The following is an 8,467-nucleotide window of genomic DNA, read 5'->3' as shown; positions in this document are numbered from 1 at the left end:
TCTCACTGGTTTTACCGGTTCCACTGTTTCAAGTTCAGCGTCACAAGCGATCCAGAGAAATGTACTTGTCAGAAATGGCCCATTCATATTCTCTATGACCGTTATAACTCCGTTTATTCTTTCAAATACTTTGCTCACCACTTTCCCAAAACATGAATATGATAGAACTGATTTGGTTCGCAAGAAGTTTACAGCTGATTAAGTACAATTACACGAATATCCCCCTTGAAAAAAAAAGCTTTAGTTAGTTAATTAGTTAGCATGTTGACGGTATAAACTCCAGATATTTGAAATGATTCAGTGAACTTAAACATCCACAGCATCAGGTTACATGTTTGGCGTTTAGGAAATAAAGTCACTTCAGTTCAGATTTGTTTCAGAAACCACACACTCCTGAACCGTTAGCATTGTGTGTTTGAAAACCAAGCGCTCTCCTGGCGATCAGGTCACTTTGTGTTGGACTCCATTAGCTCATCCAGTTGTGAAAAGAGTTTCTGGGTCAACAAGCCAGTCCAGCCTCAGAATCGGGTTATTAAGTGTGACGACTGTGGACAGGAAGTCATCGTACGAAGCCGCAAGTCAGTGACAGGATTTTTAAAAGTGTGTGTGTGTGTGTGAGAGAATAGAAGGGAGAAGGCACAAAATTATAAAGTACTTCCATGTTTTTGTTGCCCAAGTTCAAAAGAGGCACTTATTAACACTTTTACAGGTCATTTTTTCTTTATCTTCTACTATAAAAAATAAATTATTGTCCTTCCTTATCTCTGTATTGCCTTTTTTTTTAAACTCAGTTTCATTTATTGTTCATATTTTCTCTAAAATGTTGAATCAGCTGATATTAAGCTACTCCTCTGGTTGCAAAAAGAAGTCAGATTGTATGGATGTCTATGAGAAAATGACTCTCCTTCTCTTGATTTATTCAGTAAACATTGTAAACATGAGTTTATGATCTCATTCTCTAGTTCCAACACTTCTTCAATACAGCATGATGTTCATTTAGTAAATTACGGTACCATTTAGAGTCAAATAGACCATAAAGCAGGGTAGGCATACGGGCGGGCTACCTTGTGATTGACAGGTCACTACCACAACGTTGTCCGGTTTGGGCGTTGTCCTTTTTTTCGTCTTGGAAGCTTAACCTTCACTTCTGGTTGTAAAAAAACAAGATGGCAACCGTACAATAAAACACAGATGAAGACGGCCAAAAGAGGCTTATGACTTCTGGTGACTGCGGTCCACAAACTGGACTACTACTTCTACTGTAAGTCGCTTTGGATAAACAGTCTATGTACTTCTTTTAAGCAGTCTATGTATTGAATCCAGCCTTGTTGCAGTGAAAGTGGACTTTCACCCAGGAGACCACTGTTTGTGTCCCGTTTGAAACCAAAACGTAACACTTGTAACGCACCGTTGTTTTAAATACTGTTACACTTGTTACCTAACGTTACGTAAGCAAATCCACTGAGGGTGGTAGTTATTTATCTACTGCAGTTACATTGTTGCCTACATATAACCATTTAGCATTGTGCTTTTCTGCAAGCGTGATACGAGGCTGATACAAAACACTTTTATGAAACATGAAATATTTGGTTCAGAAACATTGACATTCAACATATCTCTGTTGCAGAAAAGTACAATGCCAACATTTTTTTCTGGGTTAGTCCCCTAAAATAGTGAAACTCTTGAAGCTAGCTCACCATATCAGTTGATCCGGTGTCAGGTATAATGTGGAGTCTGAGACAGAATGACACATACCTCCATGGTGATGAAAACACTCCTCAGCTGTAAATGAAGCCGAGCTGCGATGATGTAATTTGAACCAGAGCCACGCACACATATTCACGGCGCTCTACATGATGCAGTATCACTGTCACATTCAGCTGTCCGTCTCATTCGAGCTCACTGTGAGATTTGATATTCTACATTTGCATGTAGTCACGTAGTTTCTCTCTTAATTGCTCAAGTGGCATTTAAAGGAACGCTCCAGCGAAAGGCTATCTACTTAGAAGTGTAAATTTTAGGTACTTGTACTTTACTTGAGTCTTATTATACCACTCCATTACATCTCGGACGGAATACTTTTTACTCCACTACTATTTATTTGACAGCCTTGGTTACTTTAACAAAGTCAGATTTTTGCACGCAAAACGTATGAAGAGCTTATAAAATATGATGTTTGTTGTGATTTCAACTTTTCAACAGTTTTCAAATTTCATGGTTACAGCTTCAGAAATGTGAAGATTCAGTTTAATAATGTTGATAATGTTGATGTGTTAGTAATAACGCTGAGGTTTGGACTAAAGAAGAAGGTGTCACTTTGGGCTCTGGGTAATTATGACGATATTTCTCACTGGTTTTTCTATCAAGTCAGTTAATGTTGAAAAATAAATGCAGATTTTACATTGTGGTATGATATTAGTACTTGTGATAAGGATACTTCCTCCACCACTGTGTGTGGATTCATTAAACTTACAGTGCATCAAAAGAGGAAAAAAACATGCAACACCTGATGATCTGACTCGTTGAGATCCTCGAATAACAAAAATAAACAAATGAAACAGAGCAAAAAGACCTTAAACTTTAAATTTAACTTGGACTTTCCCCCAAATACTTACAAACAACTTTATATAAATGAATAAATGTTCAGGAATCATCACCAACACAACACATGCTTAAACTAGGGCACTGAAACATACTTAAAATCATGAAGTGCCATGTCATTACATCTCCGCACAATAAACTATTTGCCTGAGTCATTCTCACACACACACACACACACACACACACACACACACACACACACACACACACACACACACACACACACACACACACACACACACACACACACACACACACACACACACACAGATGTCCAGGCCTTGTGGTGCTGAGTGACTGCATCTATCTAAGCCGGCTGATTTATTTTCATCAGCTCTTATTAGACCCTCTTGATAACTGCTCCTCAGAGGTTGGCAGCTGCACCAACGGTATCCATACAAGAATACACACATTCACAGCTAACACAGCATGTGGACAAATTAAATGAAGCAAGAGAAAGAAATGTCTGGGCCCCTGAAAATGTCCAGTGATTGGTCCCTCCCAAAATCTGCTTTACAAATAAGCCTATACTTAGATTAGATCATTACATTTTGGCAGCTTGGACCCAGAAAGCACAGATGTTGGAAGGAAATAAAAATAACATTTAATATAATAAGCAGTCGGAAGCTGATATATGAACTCTGCCTAAATTATACAACAATATATTCATGCGATGAAAGATTTGTGAATATTATGTAAGAAAGAAAACCCTAAAACAGAAGCTAAAATCTACTTGAAGACTTGAAGAATTAATTTTAATCCTATTAATCGTCCCTGTCTTCGTCTCCTCCTTCCAATCATCCATCAAAAATATCTAACACATTAAGCCGCCGACGCCGCAGAGAGATTTATGACCCTGACATGTGCAGCTCCAGGGTTTGTCCGGTGTGGGTTACCGTGTGCGCCCTCCCCCCCCACCGGTGTATGATGGTTAACACCCGTCTGTCTGGCGCTGGGCGTGACGCCGGTAACCACAGAACCTGGGAGCTGTGAGGTCCAAGAGGCCGGGTGTGAGGCTAAAGGTGGTGGTAATTAGGGTTTAAGTGCCGCACAGCAGCTCATAATGACTATGGTAACATCTACAGTGATGATGGATCGGTTTAATCCTGTACATAGGGGAAATAAGATGCCCAAGCATGGGGGGGAAAAAAAAAACCTGAAACAGAAAGTCGATTGAAACACATGTGAAAGTCAAACTAACATTTGTGTCGCTCAGAACAAAGAGCGAATAAATCTTTTGAAAGAAGATATAAGACACCTTTGCTTTAATTCTGTACATGTTAGCTAGTGTATTTTTTTGTATAACAGACCACTGACCTTATGACTCTTCTCTACTTTTGCTACACTATGTTTTAGCATTCTGTTAATACCACTTGTGGCTATGATGTCTATAAAAAGTTACAAAATCTCACCTTAAAATCAGTATGAGTAGGCTATTAACTGGTTGATTGGCCAATCACAGGGACACACTGAAAAAAGGACCAAATAATTACACAAAATGTAGGAAATAAAACATGTAAATATCACGTTGTTCCTAAATTTCACATCTGTGGCCTAAAACAACCCAGTTGCCAGATAAAAATGTTGGCATTGAACGCTGCCCAACGCCGGGGTAGCGAACTGTCAATCACAAGGTAGCCCCGCCCTTAAGCATACCTTTCCTTATCGTCTGCTTTTTCTCCAAATGGGACCATCATTTACTAAAAGAACATCATGCTGTATTGAAGAAGACTTACAGAGAGAACTAGAGATTGTTTACAATGTTTACTGTGGTAAGAAATCAAGTGAGAAGTAGAGTCATTTTCTCATAGACTTCTATACAATCAGACTTATTATTACAACCAGAGGAGTCGCCCCCGGATGGACACTAGAGAGAATGCAAATCAAAGACATTTCAGCATTACACATCGACTTCTAGTGGGAAACGTCAGCTATCAGTATTAACAATAACTGAGAATTGAATATGATTAACTTTTAATGCAAATCATACAAATGAAATACAACCAGTGTGCTATGTTTGGTAGGCTGAATGACGACTGCCTTGCTCAACAGCATCTTGACAGCCATCACATTGGGAGGTTAAAAACATCTTCAGTCATCTTCCCCGCCTCGATTTTCATTTTGCCAAGTTGAGGAAATAGGAACCATGTTTTTTTTTGGTTTTTTTTATAGAAACATCCCCTGGTTGAAGACAGATACTAATTTGAGATTTCACATTCCTCGTCAGTCTTGGCTGCGGCCGCTGCTCGTCGTCACTGATCTGGAGTCAGGTTACCTCCAGCCAGAAGTTCTGAGATCATTAGAGAGGACCTGACCTTGTGTTATTCGGCAGGGGAGGCAGATGCTGCACATTCGTGTGGGGACACGTGTGTGTGTGTGTGTGTGTGTGTGTGTGTGTCTGTGTGTGTGTGTGACATGGGTAATCATCATTAGCATCCCAGCTAAACATAATTGGTGTTATTCGTACAATGTGAGATGCAACAACTTCATTTTCGGCACCTCAATGTTTTTTGGATTGTCTCGCGTTGATCTGGATATTTTAGCATTTCCAGTGTTGGAATGTAGCATTTCGCATTTGCAACATTTACTCAAGTATTGCACTTAAGTACAGTTTTTGTACGTTACTTGAGTATTTTTATTTTATGCGACTTAATACTCCATTACATCTCAGAGAGAAATATTGTACTAATTACTTCTCAGAGTCAGATTAATGTCACAAAATGTATTCAATACACAAATTACATGTTGTATTGTAGGTTAATTGCAACAAAACTTTATTGATCCCCAGTGTGAAAATTCTCAAGATACCCAGCCGTATATGAAATAATTAAAATGATTGAACCTATGAACACACTGATGCTTCTATAATTATAATCCAGTGAGGTTATATCCATTATTACCAAATAAGAGTACTTTCATTTTAGGTAATTTATGTATATTTGATGATTATAATTTTACATGAGTAGAAACTTTGGTGTAAAACTTTTACTAGTAACAAAGGATTTTTACACTGCAGTATTGCTACTTTTGTTACTTTTTCTAGGTCAAGTTATATTTATCAGATTCATTCATTGATAAAATACTATAAACTGGTATATGTCTGAAATATTGGGATACTATCTTATGTACTTATCCCTTAGGATGACCCTCATTTAAGTTAAAGTTTGTAAGTACTATCATAAAATTGTACTTAAAGTTAAAGTGTTGATAGTACAGTTAATTGTTTCCTCACATCGCTTTAGTAATATATCAGATGTTTCTGGATTAATATCACTGTTGCATTCATGTGTATGTTGACTTTTAACTCCTTTATACCCTGTTGGATAGTTTAAACAACATTAATGCCTCATAATACATGAGATCATCATATGTTTGTAGCTTCGCTGTCCTGTGAGAACCACGTATTTCTAAAAGAAAAAAAAAACTGGTTTTCAGCTGATGCATGCAGCCTCCAAGAGGAGATATACTGGAGTAAAAAGTACAGTATTCACCTCTGAGGTGTGTGTGTGTGTGTGTGTGTGTGTGTGTGTGTGTGTGTGTGTGTGTGTGTGTGTGTGTGTGTGTGTGTGTACTCCATGGTGAGGTCACCGCCATGAGCCTCCGTCAGGGTAGCGATGACAGCCCAAAATAAACATTTTTTGGCTCAAGCCCCCCTTACACACACACACACACACACACACACACACACACACACACACACACACACACACACTCACAGGGTTGGAGCAACGGCAGTCAGCTGTTGTGTCGTGGTCAGGTGTAAAGCCCTGTGGTCCGGGGGAGGGGATAAAGGGGATATATTATTAATTTGATTCAATCCCCAACAGAGAATGATCCTTTAATGAAAATATTTATCATCACATTTTGATAAACTGCTGAATCACTGCTGAAAGCAGTCTGCCTAGTCATTTTTTGTGTTATTATCAAAGACTAAAGGATCTCTTGAGTATGGGATGCGTCTGGTTGCAGCCCAGTCTCTTACAACTTATTACGTCCCTATACAACTAAACTGCTTTCTTAGTTATGTTTTGTATTTTCCTCCGGGTTACGGTCCAGTTTTAAATAATTTAAAACACCTGGTTAGCAAAAAATAAAAAAGGTACTACCATGTTATGATTAGCCAACAAAAGTCCCCCCACCCCCAGTTAATTTTTGTTTTAATACACAATATACAGTTGTTTCTATTTATTTTTTGGTGTATTTAGCATTTAGAACAAATTTATTTTCATTTTCATTTGTATAGATGTTAATAATATAGTATTTTTTAAGTTACTTATCAATGCATGTGTTCTTGAATTTATCAGATTTGAGAGGGAGGCTGGGTATTAATATATATAATTATATTAATATTAATATTAATAGTGACAAAAAACTTTAATCATCACCAAACAGGTTTTAAATACCATTAGGAGGCTATAATAAATGTATTAACTAAATTTCTGTGAGAATAGCGACGCTGTGTGGCAGAATAATGATAATACACGTATTATCCTGCTTTACCACCATTATTCATCTGATGAGGAAATGAATTAGTCATCTATGTTTATTAGTATGAACTTGTGGAAATATAACAAAAATGTTTGTATTTCTGTGGCCTTGGTTTCCAAATATTACCAGATTTAAATGATTACATAACAGGAGTTTTGCCGCCCAAATCTATGGACAAGAAGTTATGTTAAAATTATTAAGTGTTAAAAAAAATACAAATATAATCTCCTAAATAGCACCCTAATTGATATAATCTGATGTGACGTCACAAATAATAATTCCGGTCCGTATCTTCAAAATAAAAGCGCCTAAATTGTCAACATTAAAGTACTACGTCACAAACAAAAAAACTTTGTGGTATGAAACCAAAAAGTGTGGACAGTTATTCAATGTTTGGACACACCTTCTCATTCAATTTTTATTTTTTTTCTACATTGTAGATTAATATTGAAGACATCCAAACTATGAAGGAACACATATGGAATTATGTGGTAAAATAAAAAGCTCAACAAACCAGAATATTTTTATATTTTAGAAAACAAAAAGTTGAATGAGAAGGTGTGTCCAAACTTTTGACTGGTACATTATACAGTACATAATAATCAAACTGGGAAAAAATGAGTGTTATGTAGATTTACTTTCAGAAAAATGATTAAAAACAGGTGGCCATCATCAATATAGTAGATGTATATTAGAACCAGTCAAAAGTTTGGACACACCTTTCATTCAATGGTTTTTCTTTATTTTTATTTTTTTTTTTTCTACATTGTAGATTAATATTTCCAAACTATGAAGGAACACATATGGAATTATGTGGTAAACAAACAAATGCTCAACAAACCAGAATATGTTTTATATTTTAGATTCTTCAAAGTAGTTGAATGAGAAGGTGTGTCCAAACTTTTGACTGGTACTATATATATATATATATATATATAATATATATTATATATATATATATATTATATATATATATATATATATATATATATATATATATATATTATTTAATATATATATTTATATATATATATATTATTTATATATATATATTATATATATATATATATATATATATATATATATATATATATTATATATATATATATATATATATATATATATATATATATATATATATATATATATATATATATATATATTATATATATATTATTTATATATATATATATATATATATATATATATATATATATATATAGTACCAGTCAAAAGTTTGGACACACCTTCTCATTCAACTACTTTGAAGAATCTAAAATATAAAACATATTCTGGTTTGTTGAGCATTTGTTTGTTTACCACATAATTCCATATGTGTTCCTTCATAGTTTGGATGTCTTCAATATTAATCTACAAT

Source organism: Anoplopoma fimbria, chromosome 7 (genome assembly GCF_027596085.1).
Source record: "Anoplopoma fimbria isolate UVic2021 breed Golden Eagle Sablefish chromosome 7, Afim_UVic_2022, whole genome shotgun sequence".
Lineage (NCBI taxonomy): Eukaryota > Metazoa > Chordata > Actinopteri > Perciformes > Anoplopomatidae > Anoplopoma > Anoplopoma fimbria.
Note: the sequence above shows the minus strand (reverse complement) of the source record.